At 36.4% G+C, this 22,093-nt stretch overlaps 1 protein-coding gene across 4 annotated transcripts in view; it reads left to right on the top strand.

Annotated features, from left to right (window-relative positions):
- Positions 1–22,093, top strand: part of SGCZ (sarcoglycan zeta) — an 849,975-nt gene that overhangs the window by 476,832 nt on the left and 351,050 nt on the right. Inside the window, exon 1 of one of the 4 annotated variants that reach the window (XM_036997289.2) lies at positions 18,112–18,347. The exons of the other annotated variants lie outside the window; for them this stretch is intronic. The gene's annotated coding sequence lies outside the window, so the exon portion shown is untranslated. Of the gene's footprint in view, positions 1–18,111; positions 18,348–22,093 lie in introns of those variants that run through there. 4 annotated transcript variants of the gene reach the window in all.

Genomic DNA, 22,093 nt, shown 5'->3' with positions numbered 1-22,093 from the left:
CAGGAACTTAGCCTGTACGGCCCAGTCCTGACATAGTGTGAGGCATGCCTGCAGTGTTCCAAAAGCCTTTGTTCATTAAATGGAGTGGAGTCTTGTTCTAGACTGTCCGGGTTTCCTGCCTGACTCATCACTGAGCATCTTCCTGAGCCATTCCTCCCACTAGAGGCAACAGGCTGTTTTGCCAGCACATTTAATCCAGATGCCAATGTCACAAAAGTTGTACTAGGTGACATAATTTAGTGTAGTTTAACGTGGACCATCCTGTCTATTACCAATCACGTAACTCTGTGTTTTTAGAGGCGGTTCAGTGAGTTACCTGCACTCACGGAAGGCAGTGTGTGCACTGACATAGTTGCGACTGTCAACGGTTTTAGTTTAAAAATACCAGTCCGTCCATGTTGCTAACAAGTCAGTAAGTCCGTTGTTTGGTGGCAAAAGAATATGTGCCTGATTGGGATTTCTTTTACTCTCGGTAGCATCAGTGGGTACCATGGAACAAATGTGAAATGAGCCATTTCTGTTTAGATTTTTTCTTCCTAACTGTGGATGACCCCCTTCATTAGACTCCTGCTCAACCCCCACATCTTAACCCAAACCCTTTCCAAAATATCGGCCTCCAAATCTTTGTAAATTGCACAGTGATTCCAGCAGACGTGGTTCGATTTTACCATCAGTATGCGATAGTTACTCTTTCCTCCCAGTCGAGTGCACAGTCAATGACGGCTGTCGCCTCCCCAATCTCTCCCTAGCCTTGACCGTTTTGGAAAATGCTGGTTTTCTGTATATATTTACTAGGTGTTTATTATTAGCTCTTTTATTCCTTTGTATTAGGGAGAATGACTATTTTTTCTTCCTAAGCCAAGTTTCATAATTAAAGTTAGGTTTTAAATGGGTAATTTAAAAGTTAATTAAAACTGTTACACTCTCTTTTTAGTAATTACTCTTACACATTCAAACTTTATCTTTGCCTTGGAATGTAATTATTTGAAGTGTGTTTTTCATATTATTTATGCTACCTAATGGAGTATACATTGGAAATTCTGCACATAGTGAGATATAAGGATTTGCTTTTAATGATTAGTGGAAGTAAGAAATAACTCATCAACTCCTGTTGCACAAGTGACAAACAAAACAATATTTACAAGAGTATATATCATTTTAAAATTGTTATTCAGTACATTTCAGTTCAAACTACCTAAATTTCATAGTCCCATAGGAGCAGCCTTGCTCAACTTTATAGAAAGAGACTCTGTTATGACATGGTATTTTACCATTTATTTTATTAATTTATACTGAGGTATGGTTCCAATCACAAACTCGTAAACTTACTTGTTTCATTCAATTCAATAAAATAGAAATGACAGATTATATATTTATGAAAAAAATGTGCAGAAGAAACTAACAATGCACATTAAATTATCAATTTACATTCTAGTTGCAACATTACAAAATCTCCACTGTGACCTCTTAATAAAGTCCTCTGGGACTGTGTTGAGGACATGCAGTGTGCGCCCCCCCCCCGGGTAGGGTCACTTCTGGGTGGCAGGCAAGCCCAAGGTCCCGGCCCTCTCTGCTTGTGCATACCTGACTTGGTGCATAGACTTATTTCTCCAGATCGTGAAGCTTTTTATGTATTTATTTTTAATCTTTAAAAAAAGTTATTTATTTTTAATTCCTGTCATGAGAACTCTCAACTCATCTAATTCTATGATCTTTGATAAAAAAACACTAAGTTCTGGCTAATCCAGGCTTTGTGGCTATATATCTTAAATCCTTTTTCCCTAACAGAAAAAAAAAACTTTATCTTGCATATGAAAACACATATTTTCATGCCAATATTTCTGAAATCCTAATTAGAGGCCCAATTCACTATTCTGTTTGTCATTGTTTTTAATTGCTTATTCCTTCCCACCTTTGAAGAAATAAATCTTTTGGCCTAGAGCAGTAAATATTACTAAAAATAAAAATAAAATAAATAAAATAAAACACCCAAAACCCAAATGACTTTTACTTATTCATATTTATATGTCATACTTACATGTATTTTGCATAGTGCATATACTAGCTGTATTTAACAAATTGTCTCATAAGTGAAATACCTTTGCATCAAAACCTTTTTTTCTGGGTATTTAAAGGCTACTTAATAACCTATTGAATTGATATACCCGATCTTGTTAAACCATTCTCCTCACAGTGATTGGAATTGTTTCTGATCTTTTGGTAGCATAAGTAATTTTAGAACTTTAGCTACATATTGAAATATCTCTTTGTGAATGGTGTATACACCAAAGAATTTCACTGTTTTTTTTTCTAGATTAGAGGCTCTACTATGAAAATTATTTTCTCACTAGCATTTGAAGGAGTTTTAAGCTGAAAATATGTTTTTTTAGCAAAGGACAAACTAAATTACCTTGAATTAATGTGCGGCTCTTCATGTTGATTTTATTAATTTATGATTCATCATTAATTTATGTAAATTTTAGAATAGAGACCAATAAATATGGAATTTAAAACAACTCCGAACTACCCTTATTCCCAGAAATGAGTTTTAAAATACAGTTATTCCTGCAAGTGGCTTTTTTTTTTCAGAGTCCCCAGTCCATCTCATACTTGCTCATGGACACCAATCCGCCCACACCCTCCCTTAACATATGTACTTGAAGTAGTGAAGATTATTTCACAAAGCAAGAAAAAACAACAACAATAAAAAGAACTGTTAATGGGGGGAAGGATCCGTTTTTAAATATTCCACAGTATCATTTTGTAATCTGAGATTTTTAAATGAGAAATTAATACAAAAATAGAATAAGGAAAATAGATATTATTATGATCCTTGGATCTATCAAACTGATGATGATTATTGGACTATTTTGAAACAAATAATCCTTTCTCTGATATATGCTTATTTATTTATTAAAAATACTTTAAAGTCTTTTGTGGCTGAGAGTATCAAAGCAGCACGTTTAGTATCTTAAAAAAATAAACTAATTTGAGTTTTAGATATGTATAGTAAAAACCATTGGGTTACAATCCCACTAATATTATCTGAATATTTGATTATGACTTCCCTGCTTTCTGTTCTTCAGCTTCACAGTTTAATATCCAGAAGCACATCTGTGTGTTCCTGTGTGTGCACCTGTGAGCACTTACTTACCTCTCTCACTAATTGCTTCACATTTGAATCTTCCTTCCCTCAAGTAATGCCTGTATTTTATGGGGTCTTTTAACAGATATATCTTATCTTCCAAAAATAAACACATTTTTTGCTTCATATTATGATGATCACTGTGCACCCTAGATCCCTCCTTACAAGACTGGTTCTTTCTGTGCCGCCAGAAACTGGTCTTGCTCATTCTGGATTTCTAGCAGGACTGGATCAGTGACTTACGCCTAGTAGCTCCTCAATAAATATTGATCAATTTTAGCGATTGAAATCCCCGCTGTGGGCAGACCTCTAACCCCCAATAAACCCCCAATAAGCCAATATTTTAATTTAACATGTTTTCTTGGGGACATTAAACAAATCACGCTGCTCAAAGCTCTCATACTCCTTATGTATAAAAGAGTAAGAAGGTACCTGATAACTCTGCTTCACCACATTCCTGCTGTCATTCCCTTCTGATCATTTCACGTAGTGCACTACTTAAAGAGGAATAAAACTATGTATGAACCACTGCTCTTTGGGAAAGTACACTTTATTGCCCCTTAGGAAAAAAAATTAGCACTGGCGTCAGTTCTGGATACCAGGTTTAAGAATGATGTATCAGAAATGCTGGTTTTTAAAATGCTGAAGAACCTGGCATCATTTTTCCATCTCTAAATCTCATATTACTTGATTAATGGATGAAACTTATCTCAATATCTTCAATTAAATTTTACTTTTTCACACAGTACTTCTCATTATGCCAGGGGGCCTAATTAAGACATTTCAAAGAAAATTAGACTACTATTTACCTAACAACTTCCTTCCAGGGATCTCGAAGTGACTTATAGACATCTGGTGGCCAATATTATCACTTGTAAACTTCTGTTCACATAATTTGGTACTGTTCCAAGGTAATTTTCAACCAGGAAACTAATTCATTTTATTATAATCCCAGCGCTGACATTATATAATATTAAAATAAGAGAGTAAATAAGTAAAAAAAAAAAAAATGAAATAGATATCACCACAGGCAAAAATCATGTTTACTCTTAAATATTAATAAGCTTATTTCCATATTATTACAATCTCAAATAGAACCTATATTTAGCTATAGGCAACTACTGCAATTTTCAAATTGTTGTTCCTAGAAAATAAAATGATACATAATTAAAGGTTTAAAAATAGTTCACAATAGAAACAAACATATTTGATCACTTCATTATGAAAAACAACTGAAACAACACCAATAAAGAATCCTTCCATCATCAATAATGAATTTTAAAGGCAGGATGGATGAAGTTTTTTTTTTTCTATTATTCAGTCACCTGAATCCAATGTCATCTAAATAGAATTATAAGGAAAGAATTCTATTATTATCTTGGAACATTAAAGATCTTGTGAGAGGTTGGATCTTCTTTTTGCTATATTTTTAAGTCTAAACTTTAAAATGATATGCTTGTATCTGCCACACTTTTAAAAATAACCTTTAAATGAAGCACCAGAAGTTGAAATGAATTTGTAGAAAGCTGTATTTATAGGTTATTTTTATTACACCGTGTGGAGAGTTTTGGCACTTCATTTTTAAAAAGCAGTCCTTTAGAGCCTTTGTATTGTAATTATCGTTTTGTTGTGCTTGGTAATCACATGACAGACAAGTATGTGCTTTTCCTGCTGACGATGGGCAGTGGATCTGTAATGTCTGTCCTCATTCTTAGGATCATATAAACTTTCTTTTCATTCATAGGAAACTTTCAGAAAGCTAGTTTTGTCCCTTACAGCAGTAACAATTATTCTTTTAGAAGTGTCTCATCAGATTTTTAGCCATAACTAAAAAAATGTTGTACAGTAATATTATGAAATATTTTTGCTAATATTGTGTGACTATACTTATGAGATTACACAAAGCACATATGTATAGTTTGTGTACATGTTTCTGTCACTGTTAACATAACAAGCAAGATAGTTCTGAAAAATTCATTCTTTTTCACAGTGATCATTGCCCGTTTCTCTTTTCTTTACCTGTAGATCCCACAAGTTGAGATCAATGATACTTTCTAGCTATTTGATGTCATCTCTATCCTGTACATTTCACTGGGGCTCACAGTTTGGGTAGTTAATTGAAATTGCTGTCAATTTGGGCAGTATTCAAGAATGCATGTCATGTGGCTTAAAACTTCTGCCAAATTTTCTTGCATAAATGTTATGAAGAATCAATGAACCACACTGGGAGGGAAATGATATCTGTCTGAAAATGGGTTATTCTAATTCAGGACATAAACTATTATTGAATAATCAAATTTAATGAATAGTATAGAAGTAGTCTATCCTAAACCTTGAAAAAAAAGAGACTTCATCAAAGTTATATTTAAGCACTGATTATCTTGGTGCAGAAGCAGAAATACCAATCCTAGAAATTTGTCATTTGAAGGACAATTACACTTTGGCACCCAAAAGAGACCAAATGTATGCTGATGATGACAGAAAGAGGCAAAATCTAATTTCATTTAGTGCTTGTTATATGCCCTTTCCTTTATATATATAGACATATTTATAATTTTGGTTAATATGCAAAAGAGGTCCATCAGATAGAAGTTATCAGACCCAGTTTAAAGATAAGAAGAACTAGGATTAGATACAGTCAATGAATAGAGAAACTAGAGTTTAAGTCAAGGGTGGTTAGACTACAGACTAATAGGTTTTCCATTTCAGTATGCTTCCGCACCATCTGATGAATATGAAAATAGTATCATGTACTATTAGATGCAATGATATTAGCAACAGATACTGAATTATCCTGGCTTCTCCATTTATTGGGTCATTTAATATCTCTAATACCTAATAATGTCACCTGTGAAAACTACCACAAGTCAGCGAGTGACCCATCACTGCCACTAATAACACCACCACCACCACCACCACCACCCATAAGAGTAACCACATCATAGCATTTCTTTTTATTCACTCTTCCCAAAAATATGTATATAGCACTTACTACATTTTGCTAAATGTTGCACGTACTGTGGTGAATAAAATATCTGCAACTTTTCTATTCAGAAAATTAGTTTAATGGAGAGAAATTGTAAAGAAACAGATTTTAATTGTAATAGCTGAAACAACTAACAAGTTAAATGAATTGCTATGAGAGAGAATGGGGGTAATTTAGGTGATGCAATTACATAACATGTAAGCAGGTAAGTTGATACCTGAAGACTTAGGAAAATGAGAGCTGCATGCTGAGCGGGACAAGAATGTAGCAGGTAGTGGGAACTTGTTGATAAACTGGATGTGTTGATATAGAAAGAGGTATAAAGAATGAGTCTCAGTTTTATGGAATGTTGTAAGAAGGTTCACAGAAACGAATGTTTATTTATAAAAGAGTAAAACAATATAGAATGAGGAGGCAACGTTTATTTCATCTTTCTATTTCAGCTCAAAGATCCATCTTATTCATGCTTTTTTAATTGCAACATGAAATTCCAGTATAATATTCTGATTTGAAGATACTGTTTTGACTCCTATTCCTTAAAATGACTGCATTGCATCATTCTTAAAGGAACATTCCCTGTACCTGCAGATAAGAATTTTTAAATTCAGCTATCTCTTTGACTATTCCTTTTTGAAGGCAGCATGACATTCTAGATGTTACCGTTTATTGTTTCCATTGGCATTTGTTTGTTATGTATCATTTCAAGTAAGGGGATGAATGAACATTCTGCTGAATCTTTTTGGCAAATTAACTGGAGCCAGTGTATAGTCCAAAATCAAGAGATTAAAACAAGGCATCAGGGAAGTAAGAAACAAGAACTGGACTCTAAGATTATGAAGATTAGGTTCAAAATTAGAGAGCAAGATGGGGGATAAAAGCAGACAGTAGATAGTAACATTAGTATTAATTAATATTCCTCTGGTATAGAAAAAGCAGTTGACATGTATTATTAATTTGATCCCTGTAGTGATGGCTACTGAGTGGTATCTGTTTGGATATCAAAGACAGAATAAATTCTTCTGAAATAAGGAGACAGAAAAGACTGTGGAGTTAAACAGATACCTTTCTGAATTTCCATTTCTTCTCATGTAAAATTTCCTTTTTGACAACAAGAGACACATCAGAATACATTTAAGTAAAAGAAACAAATAATTCTGTTGACTATTCTTTTTAAACTATTTTCTGGAAGACTGGTATAACAGTCTACCCTTAGAATAGCTTCATACTGGGTACAATAGTATGAACTGTAATATTCTATTACTTTGACAAAAGTGTCCTGGAAGAATGATGATCCTTTTAGAAGTCTGTTATCTTTGTTGGAACATGTTGTAAACAAGGCTTCTAAAAGTCAGTGTACATTCTTAGAGTTTACTGTACTTGTCATAACTCATCTGGCAAGAATATGCCTATCTCTTAATAATTACAATGACTACATATTTCCAGCTCTAGTGCACAGATAAGAAAATTCATGATTTTTTTTTGAGAGGGCATCTCTCATATTTATTGATCAAATGGTTGTTAACAACAATAAAATTCTGTATAGGGGACTCAATGCTCAATGCACAATCATTAATCCACCCCAAGCCTAATTCTCGTCAGTCTCCTATCTTCTGAAGCATAACGAACAAGTTCTTACATGGTGAACAAGTTCTTACATAGTGAATAAGTTCTTACATGGTGAACAGTACAAGGGAAGTCATAACAGAAACTTTCGTTTTTGATCACGCATTATGAACTATAAACAATCAGGTCAAATACGAATATTCGATTGATTTTTATACTTGACTTATATGTGAATCCCACATTTCTCCCTTTATTATTATTATTATTTTTATTTTTTAAATAAAATACTGAAGTGGTAGGTAGATGCAGGGTGAAGGTAGAAAACATACTGTAGTGCCGTAAAAAAGCAAATGTAGATGATCAGGTGTGTGCCTGTAGACTAAGTGTTAATCCAAGCTAGACAAGGGCAATTAAACATCCACGGTTGCAGAAGATTTCTCTCAAAACAGGGGGGTGAGGTTCTAAGCCTCACCTCTGTTGATGCCCAATTTATCACCTGATGGCCCCCCTGTGACTGTGCCTGTCTTAGGTTGTTCCTCCCTTGAGGAATCTTACCCATCTCTGGCTAACCAGTCATCTTCTGGGGCCATACAGGGAAATGTAAAGTTGGTAAGTGAGAGAGAGGCAATATTGTTTGAAAAGGTTAGCTTTTTACTTCTTTGCAAATTTATGCCCTGTGGCTTTTATGCCCAGTATTTGTCTTGAGGTATCTTTACCACTTGGAAGAATTATGATACTCGGTAAATTCGATATGAGGCACGAACTCTATTTAAGAGTTATAATTAGGAAGAAAGAAGAAAAGCTATAGGAGTAGCAGACGGAAGAAAACATGGGAAAATTGATTATTTCTTTGACATATCTTCTTGTAGAGTAACTTAAGCATGTATAGGTTTTAAACTACTAATTAAATTGCGCACACACATTAACATAATAGGAATACAGTTACATAACCAAAGCAGACCTATAATTACCAGCCATCTACAGTGAAACCAAGAAAACCAGTTAGGCACCCTAGGCATTTGTGAAAACTTATCTGTGATATGGTGGATATTGTCCAACTGAACTTGAACAGTCTGAGAGAAATCAGACAAATTAAAACAACCCATTCCTGGGGACTGTTCACATCCCATATGTTCTTTTAACAGTAGATAGTCTGTAGTTGTAAGATTTTGGAGCGCAACAACTTGCACTTCTCCTAATTCTTGGTTGAGTTCCAACAGTATAGATCCAGTCAAATTTGTTGTTTTACTGTATGCACAGTCCAGCTTAGATATCTCCTTCTTCATTCCAATGGCAATTCCAAGAACCGGTGGGATGAATGCAGCTACAACTGCAGCATCGCGTGGATCTTTGTTGAGGTTTTTTGATGATCATCATCTGGTATGACTCTACCAGAGAGTGCTGATGTTGGAAGTTCTTCTTCATATCATATCTTAGTTCATTTTCTGGGTAGCCAAATTAGGCCTTTATCCTCTGTATAAACACAAACAGACCCTTTGCTCACACTTTGATATGCCCTTTATACCATTGTGTAGAACTCATTGGCGGTCACCACACAGCAACTGCTTTTTATTTTTTTTTATGAGAAAAGAATATTATCAGAGAAGTGTACCTGCAAAGCCGATCATCTGACACCTTTTCAGTGATCAAAATTAAGGATATTTAAAGTATGCGTTAATCATTGATTTACAATTAGTTTCATCCTATCAGGGAGTAATCCCCCTTTTCTTTATTACTTTTTTTTTTGTTATCATTAATCTACACTTACATGAAGAATATTATGTTTACTAGGCTCTCCCCTATACCAGGTCCCCCCTATAAACCACTTTACGGTCACTGTCCGTCAGCATAGCAAAATATAGAATCACTACTTATCTTCTCTGTGTTGTACAGCCCTCCCCTTTCTCCCACCCCCATTCATGCTAATCTTAATACTCCCCTTCTTCTTACCCCCCCTTATCCCTCCCTACCCACCCATCCTCCCCAGTCCCTTTCCCTTTGGTACCTGTTAGTCCATTATTGGGTTCTGTGATTCCGCTGCTGTTTTGTTCCTTCAGTTTTTCCTTTGTTCCTATACTCCTCAGATGAGTGAAATCATTTGGAATTTCTCTTTCTCCTCTTGGCTTATTTCACTGAGCATAATACTCTCCAGCTCCATCCATGTTGCTGCAAATAGTAGGATTTTCCCTCTTCTTATGGCTGAGTAGTATTCCATTGTGTATATGTACCACATCTTCTTTATCCATTCATCTACCGATGGACATTTAGGTTGCTTCCAATTCTTGACTATTGTAAGCAGTGCTGCGATAAACATAGGGGTGCATCTGTCTTTCTCAAACTTGATTGCTGTGTTCTTAGTGTAAATTCCTAGGAGTGGAATTCCTGGGTCAAATGGTAAGCATTTTGATGAACCTCCATACTGCTTTCCACAATGGTTGAACTAATTTACATTCCCACCAGCAGTGTAGGAGGGTTCCGCTTTCTCCATAGCCTTGCCAACATTTGTTGTTGTTTGTCTTTAGGATGGCAGCCATCCTTACTAGTGTGAGGTGATACCTCATTGTAGTTTTAATTTGCATTTCTCTGATAATTAGCGATGTGGAGCTTCTTTTCATGTGTCTGTTAGCCATCTGTATTTCTTTTTTGGAGAACTGTCTGTTCAGTTCCTCTGCCCATTTTTTAATTGGATTACTTGTTTTTTGTTTGTTGAGGCATGTGAGCTCTTTATATATTTTGGACATCAAGCCTTTATCGGATCTGTCATTTACAAATATACTCTCCCATACTGTAGGGTTCCTTTCTGTTCTATTGATGGTGTCTTTTGCTGTAGAGAAGCTTTTCAGCTTAATATAGTCCCAATTGTTCATTTTTGCTGTTGTTTTCCTTGCCTGAGGAGATATGTTCAAGAAGAGGTCACTCATGTTTATATCTAAGAGGTTTTTGCTTAAGTTTTTTTCCAGTAGTTTAATGGTTTCATGACTTACATTCAAGTCTTTGATCCATTTTGAATTTACTTTTGTGTATGGGGTTAGACAATGGTCCAGTTTCATTCTCCTACATGTAGCTGTCCAGTTTTGCCAGCACCATCTGTTGAAGAGACTGTTATTTTGCCATTGTATGTCCATGGCTCCTTTATCAAATATTAATTGGCCATATATGTTTGGCTTAATGTCTGGAGTCTCTAGTCTGTTCCACTGGTCTGTGGCTCTTTTCTTGTGCCAGTACCAAATTGTCTTGATTACTATGGCTTTGTAGTAGAGCTTGAAGTTGGGGAGTGAGATCTCCCCTACCTTATTCTTTTTTCTCAGGATTGCTTTGGCTATTCGGGTCTTTGGTGTTTCCATATGAATTTTTGAATTATTTGTTCCAGTTCATTGAAGAGTGTTGCTGTTAGTTTGATAGGGATTGCGTCAAATCTGTATATTGCTTTGGGCAGGATGGCCATTTTGATGATGTCAATTCTTCCTAGCCATGAGCATGGGATGAGTTTCCATTTGTTAGTGTCCCCTTTAATTTCTCTTAAGAGTGACTTGTAGTTTTCAGGGTATAGGTCTTTCACTTCTTTGGTTAGGGTTATTCCTAGGTATTTTATTCTTTCTGATGCAATTGTGAATGGAATTGTTTTCCTGATTTCTCTTTCTCTTGGTTCATTGTTAGTGTATAGGAAAGCTACAGATTTCTGTGTGTTAATTTTGTAACCTGCATCTTTGCTGTATTCCAATATCAGTTCTAGTAGTTTGGAGTGAAGTCTTTAGGGTATTTTATGTACAATATCATGTTGTCTGCAAATAGTGACAGTTTAACTTGCCCTTTACCAATCTGGATTCCTTGTATTTCTTTGTTTTCTCTGTTTGCCATGTCTGGAACCGCCAGTACTATGTTAAATAACAGTGGGGAGAGTGGGCATCCCTGTCTTGTTCTCAATCTCAGAGGAAAAGCTTTCAGCTTCTCTCTGTTCAGTATGATGTTGGCTGTGGGTTTATCATATATGGCCTTTATTATGTTGAGGTACTTGCCCTCTATTCCCATTTTGCTAAGAGTTTTTATCATGAATGGATGTTGAATTTTGTCAAATGCTTTTTCAGCATCTATGGTGATGATCATGTGGTTTTTGTCTTTCTTTTTGTTGATGTGGTGGATGATGTTGATGGATTTTCAAATGTTGTACCATCCTTGCATCCCTGGGATGAATCCCACTTGGTCATGGTGTATGATCCTTTTGATATACTTTTGAATTCGGTTTGCTAATATTTTATTGACTATTTTTGCATCTACATTCATCAGGGATTTTGATCTGTAATTTTCTTTTTTGGTGGGGTCTTTGCCTGGTTTTGGTATTTGGGCTTCATAGAATGTGTTTGGGAGTATTCCCTCCTCTTCTATTTTTTGGAATACTTTAAGGAGAATAGGTATTATGTCTTCTCTGTGTGTCTGATAAAATTCCGAGGTAAGTCCGTCCGGCCCGGGGGTTTTGTTCTTGGGTAGTTTTTTTATTACAATTTCAATTTCTTTGCTCGTAATTGGTTTGTTTAACTTTTGTGTTTCTTCCTTGGTCAGTCTTGGAAGGTTTTATTTTTCTATGAAGTTGTCCATTTCTTCTACGTTTTCTAGCTTGTTAGCATATAGGTTTTCATAGTAATCTTTAATAATTCTTTGTATTTCTGTGGAGTCTGTCGTGATTTTTCCTTTATCATTTCTGATTCTGTTGATTTGTGTTGATTCTCTTTTTCTCTTAATAAGTTTGGCTAGAAGCTTTATCTATTTTGTTTATTTTCTCAAAGAACCAGCCATTGGTTTCATTGATTTTTGCTATTGTTTTATTCTTTTCAATTTTGTTTATTTCTTCTCTGATCTTTATTATGTCCCTCCTGCTGACTTTAGGCCTCATTTGTTCTTTTTTTTCCAATTTCAATAATTGTGATGTTAGACTATTCATTTGAGATTGTTCTTCCTTCTTCAAGTGTGCCTGGATCGCTATATACTTTCCTCTTAAGACTGCTTTTGCTGCGTCCCACAGAAGTTGGGGCTTTGTGTTGTTGTTGTCATTTGTTCCTATATACTCCTTGATCTCTATTTTAATTTATTCATTGATCCATTGATTATTTAGGAGCATGTTGTTAAGCCTCCATGTGTTTGTGAGCCTTTTTGTTTCTTTGTAATATTTATTTCTAGTTTTATACCTTTGTCGTCTGAAAAATTGGTTGGTAGAATTTCAATATTTTGGAATTTACTGAGGCTCTTTTTGTGAGCTAGTATGTGGTCTATTCTGGAGAATGTTCCATGTGCACTGGAGAAGAATGTATATCCTGTTGCTTTTGGATGTAGAGTTCTATAGATGTCTATTAGGTCCATCTGTTCTAGTGTGTTGTTCAGCGCCTCTGTGTCCTTACTTATTTTCTGCCTGGTGGTTCTATCCTTTGGGGTGAGTGGTGTATTGAAGTCTTCTAAAATGAATGCATTGCAGTCTATTTCCCACTTTAGTTCTCTTAGTATTTGTTTCACATATGCTGGTGCTCCTGTGTTGTGTGCATATATATTTAGAATGGTTATATCCTCTTGTTGGACTGAGCCCTTTATCATTATGTAGTATCCTTCTTTATCACTTGTTAGTTTCTTTGTTTTGAAGTCTATTTTGTCTCATATTAGTACTTCAACCCCTGTTTTCTTCTCACTGTTGTTTGCTGAAATATGTTTTTCCATCCCTTTACTTTTAATCTGTGTATGTCTTTGGGTTTGAGGTGATTTTCTTGTAAGCAGCATATAGATGGGCCTTGCTTCTTTATCCATTCTATTACTCTGTGTCTTTTGATTGGTGAATTCAGTCCATTTACATTTAGGGTGACTATTGAGAGATATGTACTTATTGCCATTGCAGGCTTTAAATTTGTGGTTACCAAAGGTTCAAGGTTAGCCTCTTTGGTATCTTACTGCCTAACTTAGCTCGCTTATTGAGCTGTTATATACACTGTCTGGAGATTCTTTTCTTCTCTCCCTTCTTATTCCTCCTCCTCCATTCTTCATATATTGTGTGTTTTGTTCTGTGCTCTTTCTAGGAGTGCTCCCATCTAGAGCAGTCCCTGTAAGATGCCCTGTAGAGGTGGTTTGTGGGAAGCAAATTGCCTCAGCTTTTGCTTGTCTGGGAATTGTTTAATCCCGCCATCATATTTAAATGATAGTCATGCTGGATACAGTATCCTTGGTTCAAGGCCCTTCTGTTTCATTGCATTAAATATATCATGCCATTCTCTTCTGGCCTGTAGGGATTTTGTCGAGATGTCTGATGTTAGCCTGATGGGTTTTCCTTTATAGGTGACCTTTTTCTCTCTAGCTGCCTTTAAAACTCTTTCCTTGTTCTTGATCTTTGCCATTTTAATTATTATGTGTCTTGGTGTTGGCCTTCTTGGATCCTTTCTGTTGGAGGTTGTGTGTATTTCCGTGGTCTGTTCGATTATTTCCTCCCCCAGTTTTCAGCAATTATTTCTTCAAAGATACTTTCCATCCCTTTTCCTCTGTCTTCTTCTTCTGGTACCCCTATAATACAGATATTTTTCCTTTTGGATTGGTCACACAGTTCTCTTAATAGTGTTTCATTCCTGGAGATCCTTTTATCTCTCTCTATGTCAGCTTCTGTGCGTTCCTGTTCTCTGGTTTCTATTCCTTCAATGGCCTCTTGCATCTTATCCATTCTGCTTATAAATCCTTCCAGAGTTTGTTTCATTTCTGTTATCTCCTTTCTGGCATCTGTGCTCTCCCTCCAGACTTCATCCCATTGCTCTTGCATATTTCTCTGCATCTCTGTCAGCCTGTTTATGATTTTTATTTTGGATTCTTTGTCAGGAAGACTGGTTAGGTCTGTCTCCTTCTCTGGTATTGCCTCTGTCATCTTGGTTTGCCTGTAATTTTGTCTTTTCATGGTGATAGTAATAGTTTGCAGAGCTGGGACGAGTGACAGCTCGATGGACTTCCCTTCTTGTTGGTTTGTGGCCTTCCTCTCCTGGGAGAGCAGTGTCCTCTTGTGGCTTGTGCTGGGCAGCTGCACACAGACAGTGCTTCTGCTTCCTGCCTGGCTGCCATGGAGTTTATCTCCACTGTTGCAGTGGGCGTGGCCTAGCTCGGGCTGCTGCTCCAAAATCGTGGAGTTGCGTTGGAGGGGCAGCAGCCGGGAGGCTATTTATCTCCGTAAAGGGCCTCCATGCTCCGTTCTGCCCACGGGGTTAGAGTGCCCAGAGATCCCCGGATTCCCTACCTCTGGACTAAGTGTCCCACCCTGCCCCTTTAAGACTTCCAAAAAGCACCCTCTAAAACAAAAACAAAAACAAACAAACAAACAAAAAAGGCCACTCGCTTTTCTTTTGTTCTCTGGCACTGGCCTCTGGTACCCACTCACCGGTCTTGCTGCCCTGATGATTTATGTTTTGTCACCCACTCTCATGTATGCTCATGGCTGACATCAGTAATTGATCTTGGCTTGCTTTCCCACTGAGCCTACACCAGGAGCACTCCAGGCAGCCACTGACAATCAATTGAAGGTGGCTGTGGCATCAGTGTTTGGTCATTCCTCTTCTCTAGGACTCAATTTGTTCCTTGCTTAATCTAGAAAATGACATCCTAACATATTAACATTCTTGATAATATGTTATGTAGGTCAAAAAAAAAAAGAACAACAAATGAGAGTAGTATATTTTAAGGAAACAATAATAGACAGTTTTTCAGGGAAAAGCAATATGATTTCTGAGCTTTAATTGGGCTGCATTGTTAAGGAATTGAGCTACTTTTAGGATAGTGTCCTTTTATTTTCTTAATCATGGTAATCATGTGAGATACATTGCTGTACAATCTTACTTTGACAGTAAGATCAACAGGTCAAATACAAGTAATTTCATCATATAGTTTTTGAATACTTACAATGTAGTAAAAAATTGCATAGTATTCTGAGAAGCACAGAACAAAGACAGGACTGGAGTCCTGACCTCAAGGAGCTTAATCACCAAATAGAGTGAAATTCCTCAGGAGAAAACAGCCATCTCTTTTCATTCAAAAGCCTGTAAAAATTAAAAACCTGCTATCATGGAAGAAGGGTAAATCGTACCTTATAGCTGGCAAAACTCAAGTTCATGTCAGTGGCAAGAAAAATTAATCAATTCTGTCTAAATTCTGTATGTGGACCTTCTATCTCATGGTGTAAACTTAACGAAGATTTAAATTTTACCTAAAAAAAACTGCGTATTGTCTTCATGATGACCTTGTTTAAAATCATATTGTTGTTAAAATACTGTTAGTTTAAAGATACTAACTTTAGTGCTAGCTAAAGGCAGAAGCCATTTAAAAAAAAATTTTTATGTGCTTAACCTTCTTTAGTAGTATTTTTTAAATAAATATAAAAGTTGTTTTTGAATGAACACAACTAAAGTATTTCTATAGATGACAGGTATTCCTTGGATTAATTTCTTGTGTGAACATGTGCAAATAATGTAACTTACCAGGTCCGTAGAGTATTCCTGACTGTAAAATGAGGGTTTACCTTGCATTATGTCTGAATTTCTATGGCTGTCTTTGCTGGGTGTCTATTATTTTCAAGACATTTTTCTGGACCCAAAAGCCCACTGTTTATCCCCAAAGATAAATGTCTTTAAGAATGAAGATTTGGGATTGTTCCAAGCGTAGCAGAATCTCTCAGCCTGAGGATATACTCTCAGGTCACCTGTGTAAGAGTGGCCTTAACTTGATGCTCCATAAGAATTTGGCCTGTGTACTTCCCCCGAGATATGTTGGGCCCCTCCTAAAATCCTCCTTATGTCTCTAAAGTCATGACTGACTTTTTTCTTGGTCTATGCACTGTTTCCTTTCCCTACTGATTCTACTTCTGCATCCCTAGTATATGATTTCCCATTGCCATATTGCTTATTCACCTGTCTTTAGGTAATGGTCTTAGTTCCCTTACACTATAATTGCCTAGGTACACTTTCTAAGCAGTGGACCATTAGCTCATAGATGGTGACCAGGAGACACCATAGATACACAGTTGAGGTAATAGCTGTGAAGAAGCTTAAATTCCAGTGAGGGGAGGGGTATTGTATCTATAGTTTTAATGAACAACTATAGAATAGTGCAATAGGATAGAAAATGATGACATAGAAGCATAGGGTAAGAAAATCTCTGTCTACATATAGAGACTGGTTTCCAAGAGGAATTGAAATGTGTTTGACTCTTGAAATTGTTACGATTTTAGTACACAAAATCTGTATTATTTAGGCTGTGCACTGCAATATGCACTATTAACTAAACCAAGTTTAATGACACAAGTGTAATGAATAGTTATCTGTCTGTACAAGTCACCTGCATACCACATTATGAAGTAAATTTGAATTAGAATCCAGGTGCCTCCCCATCCCCCAAATATCAGTTGTGTGATTTTCAATAATTTTCCCAAAGCATAAAATCAGTTGTTATATATTATTTTATAGGATTTAATGATTAATTAAGGGGATATACATAGCTCTGTTGGCATAGGACCTAGAACATGAATGCCATTTTCTCCACATTTCTCTGTAGTGCAGTACTGCAGTATGTTCTTATAGATTTCCTCAGATGTGTCATATTAAGAAAAAAATTCTTTTACCAAGAAGAAAAGATAATCCCAGTGATGCTTGTGAACAGCTCTTCTAGATAATCAAATAGCAGGCACCATCTAGTACACTTCACATATTGGAGTGAATTCAGGGAAGAATAACAGCTCCTGCCTTCATGCATAAAAGCCACATGAAATTGTTCAAAAAGTCACCTTGACAGACATACCTATAAATATTTATTTTCATTATACTGGACAAAGGGAACCAAATGTAATAAACTAAGTGCATAGTTTCACTTATTTTATTTTATAGCATTTTAACCCATTCTTCTCTTCTTAATTTAATTATACTCTCTACGTATAAACTTTAGAGAAAACCTTGCATGTGTACACAAGGAAATATGGCCTAGAATGTTTAGCCATTTTTAAATGTAAGAAATAAAATCTCCCTGTTCATCAAAATAATAGAATTTATAAATTGTGATATAGTCGTAAGTAGTATTAGTAGTGAAATAAATAAATTATATCTGCCCCTAAAATATGAATGAATCTCACCAATAATGAGGAAAAACAATATTGTAAAAATGGAAGTATAAAAGCATATATTTTAATGAACATACATACATATATCATGAAAGTATAAGGCAATTCATGGATAAGTTCATACTCAATTCATGGTTGCAATTTCTTTGAAGTTGAAATGATTAGAAAAAGATTATCAGAAGGCTTAAACTCTATTTTAAAGTTTTGTTTTCTAAGCAAAATGATGGGTTATGCTATTATTTAATCTTGTATATGCTTGATGTGATATTTACACCTAAATACAATTGAATTAATTTGATTATTTTTTGAAGTTCATACTCAAAAATAATACAGCATATCACCTTTAATGTGTAAGCATATATACACATCGTTTTCCAGTTACATTTATAACATAGCCGTCACATGGTTTTTCAGAGTGTATGTGGTACTGTTGTCCTGCTGTGATGCCCTTTACCAGCTGCCTCGTTCCCTCCCAGTGGGCTGTGGATGCTGACTGCTAATGGACTACACTTACTCCTTCTCTGGAGACTTGAAGATGGCTGGTGAGAACCTTACTTATTGGAAATGCCTGCAAAATTTGAGTCACCCTCATTGAAAAGGCCTTAACTAATGACTGCTGTCATAGAGTGTAAAATTCTAGCGTCCTCATTTCCAGGTGGAGCAGTCTCTGTGGAAGGAGATCCTAGTAAGGATGTTTGGTAGGCAGTTCTTCCACATAAGGATGAGAGATCCCAGATTTCAGGGAACTGTGAGGAGATTTACCTGTGTGAGTCACCAGTATGTAGATGCAAATAAAGCAAATGGCTGGAGAAGAAGCAAACATGACTGAGCCCCAGACCACTCAAGGGGTTGGAGGCTGGGTGAATGAGGAAAATCCAATACAAGCAGTGAGAAGATGAGGCAGTGGGGCAGAATGAGAGCCAAGAGAGATGGTGCCCAGAGGGCCAAGGAAGGAAACTTGAAGAAAGAATAAATGATGAGCGGAGTTAAATGTTGCTACTGTGTGGACCAAAAGAGAGATCTTGTGATTAATCGCTGGTGACTTTTGAATAGTTTTGTTCAATGTTGAGGGTGAAAGCTTGATAGGAGTGAGGGTTAAAAGAAAATGTGAAGACTACAAAATAATTCTGTTGTGAGGTTTTTTGATTTAATTTGTATGCTTGTTTATCTTATTCTTTTCTCCCTATGAAGCTGACAAGGCAAAAATTCTGAAATGTCCTAAATTGAATGACCTAAGGGCCAGAGATGAGGGAGAGAGACTAGGGAAGGTCATCAGTCAATAGCTGCAGGTTGTAGCTAACCAGAAACTCCACATTCCTGGCTGAAGTCATTTCAGCAATCATCTAGAAGGTTCCAGGACCACCACATCCCGCTTGTGCATGACCTGTGTCTGACCATCACAGCCACATCCATGAGCCTCCGCTATGGACGCTGTCCTCTCTCGAGACCACTCATAAATATGCCGTTTCTTGAATCTGCTGGACAAGTTGTTTCTCTTAACTGGCCTTGTTGCTGATGAAGCAGAAACTTCCTATCCCAGGACTCAGTGTTTATATGGCTAGCATCTGGAAAGTCTCAATAAACCTTTTTATTTCAGAGATATCTTGGTCTCTAGAGTTTTTGATTTGTGAGTGAAGCCAGGAATTGAGGCAGTAGTTGGAGGGGAATATGAGGAGTGTGGAGTCAAGGATCTTTATATTATAAGATGGAAAAATTCAGCATGTTTATAACGTTATAGGATTCAGCAGAAGGGGAGGAGCTGATGATTCATTAAAGGGGAATGTTGCTGGAGCTTTAGTAACAGTAGGCGATTTGTCTTTGAAAGGACCAAGCGGTTCTTCAGTGAAAGGAGGAAGGGCAGAGTTCATGGGTGCAAACGGAAGTACCACTCCAGATTCAGTGCAGGGAGGACTGAGGAACTGTCTCCTGCCTTATTCAACTTTCTCTCAAGAAGATAGAGATTAGAGGAGGGGGAAAACCAGGGTGAGAGCCTCACTTGGCTGAACAAGAAAAAAGTAACGGGCCACAAAAAGCCTCCATGAGATTTACAGTCATGGAATTAATGTGAATGCAACCAACGGGACAGTTGTGTGTCTTTCTACCACCACACGTACCTGTGAGAATGCCTGGGCTGAAGAGGCAGGGTGTTGGGGTTAAATACAGGGGTGGTTTTGACAAGTGTGTAGGAAAAAGCAAGAGCGAAACAGGGATTTGAGAATATATGGGAGAGTGATTATAGCTATAGGCAGTGCATCTAAAATAGATGAAGACGGATATGAGGAAAGAGTGGGCTGATTGTTTGATCGTTAGATTGGAGGCCCAAAGAGAAGAACCATTGATAAGTAGTTTCAGAGATAAGAGGAAGTGGTCAAAGGGAAGGACGTTGGAAATTGAATTAGAGAGAGGATGAAGATTTTCTCCATGACAAGATTTTGCATATGATCATCGTACTGATTGCATGAGTTTGGGTAGAAAACACAATCATTGGGGAGAAGAAGTCTAGAGGCTGAGAGGCCGTAGTATTGTAACAATTACCTATGGGGATATTGAAGTCATCAAGCATTCATACAGGATAGTGGTGGAGAGAGACAGAAAGTAAACCTAATACTAAAATCTTTAAGTCGTTATGCTGGGGTAAGAGGGTGCCTTGGAGTTCCCTAGATGATCACAGTTCAAAGTCTTTCAAAAAATTTCTTTCAAAAAACATAAATAAAAGGATGCAAAATTAGGATACTAGCAATTAGGAAAATATTTGTAACAAATATGACAAAAATCTTAATAAACAATATGTAAAGGACATATGCAAACTGGCCAGAAAACATTGAATTAGTAAAATGAGCAGATTTAAACAAATGATTCAAAGATGCAATGTAAGTTGCTGATAAATATAATGAGAAAATGCCTCACTTGAAATCAGATAAAATAAACATCATTACCTATAAAAGTAACCAAACATTTAAAATGATAATTTGCAACATTTTTCCAAGCATGATGAAATGGGCCCTGTTACCTGAGGCGGGCCATTGTATAACATACTGGAATGTCAACTTTGTAGTGTATAGCAAAAAGCTTAAGTAGGCTTCTGACTTTTGTACTTTCTGCAATAGTATCTCCTAAAAATCAGGGGTTCAGATGAAGATTTATGTTCGTGTGTATTCTTCAAATGATTATTCACAATGAGCAGTAATTGGAAATAATATAAATGCTCAGACATGGTTGTGCCAGAAGGACTTCTTGTTTTGTCTATTTACTCTTTAGGCCACTAACATTAGAGAAAGAACCAACCCTGTACAGTTTTACTCTCATACAGTGAGTTACTCATTGTTGAGTCACCCTTGAGGAGAAAATGAAATGAAGGGAAATGTCAATCTCATTTTCCCAGCCTATTTTCCTGGGAAGAGACTGGGCATCTGTATAATCTATTGATTGAATTATTCATACCTGTAATTAGTCTCCTGATCTTACTTTAAAATCTTCAAACTTTTTTTGTGTCCTCACCCAGGGTGCCCTCCAGTGCCATACACCAGGCCTCCAAAAATGCTCACGAACTCCCTTGTTGAGGACATAAACTGGCAGCTCTCTCTAAGGCCAGGCTTTGGATTGAAAGGGCATTTGCAGCTTGTTCAACTTAAAACCTTTTAACACACTCTAAAATATGTAGTTGAAACTTAGAATGTCTAAAAGCAATTCATGGCTGCTTATGCTTATCTTTTGAAAATGTTGTAATATTGGAAAATACTACACTACCTCGGCATTTAGAGGCAACTGAGGTGTTTTGAATTCTCTGATTTATTACTGCGACTGCAGTTTTAGGGTTTTCAAGCAGTTGATGACAGTTTTTCTCAGACTACTTATTTTTAAGTCAAGCACATCAAGGATATTCTACACTGATCATAGTGTTTCTGTAGTCACTGCAGTTATTAGAGTCCAAAGAAACTCTGGTTCAATTTGCAAGAAAGAAAAAAATAAGCAATAGGTATTTTACTGCTGAAAAATTTCTATAATCTTTTATTGTCATTTAAGCCATTTGGAACCATCTATTCTTGCAAAATTAAAATTTTTACCTGGAACATCAAAATGCTAATAATTCTAATTCAAAGTTTGAATTATTGTTGTTCCTGAATGATAAAATGATCTTTCACCAAATGTACATAGATGCAAATCAGTGTATCCCTTCGTTGGCATTTGCTCCAGACCACTTCTGTGGTAGAAATATCCATGTGCTGGGCAGAGAGAGGTTAATGCAAAGCTTTCCCTTCTGCCAAGAGTTCCTGGTCTAATTGGGGAG

The sequence above is a fragment of the Manis javanica genome, chromosome 12 (assembly GCF_040802235.1).
Source record: "Manis javanica isolate MJ-LG chromosome 12, MJ_LKY, whole genome shotgun sequence".
NCBI classification, from domain to species: Eukaryota; Metazoa; Chordata; class Mammalia; order Pholidota; family Manidae; genus Manis; species Manis javanica.
Note: the sequence above shows the minus strand (reverse complement) of the source record. Positions and strands in the feature narration are given on the sequence as shown.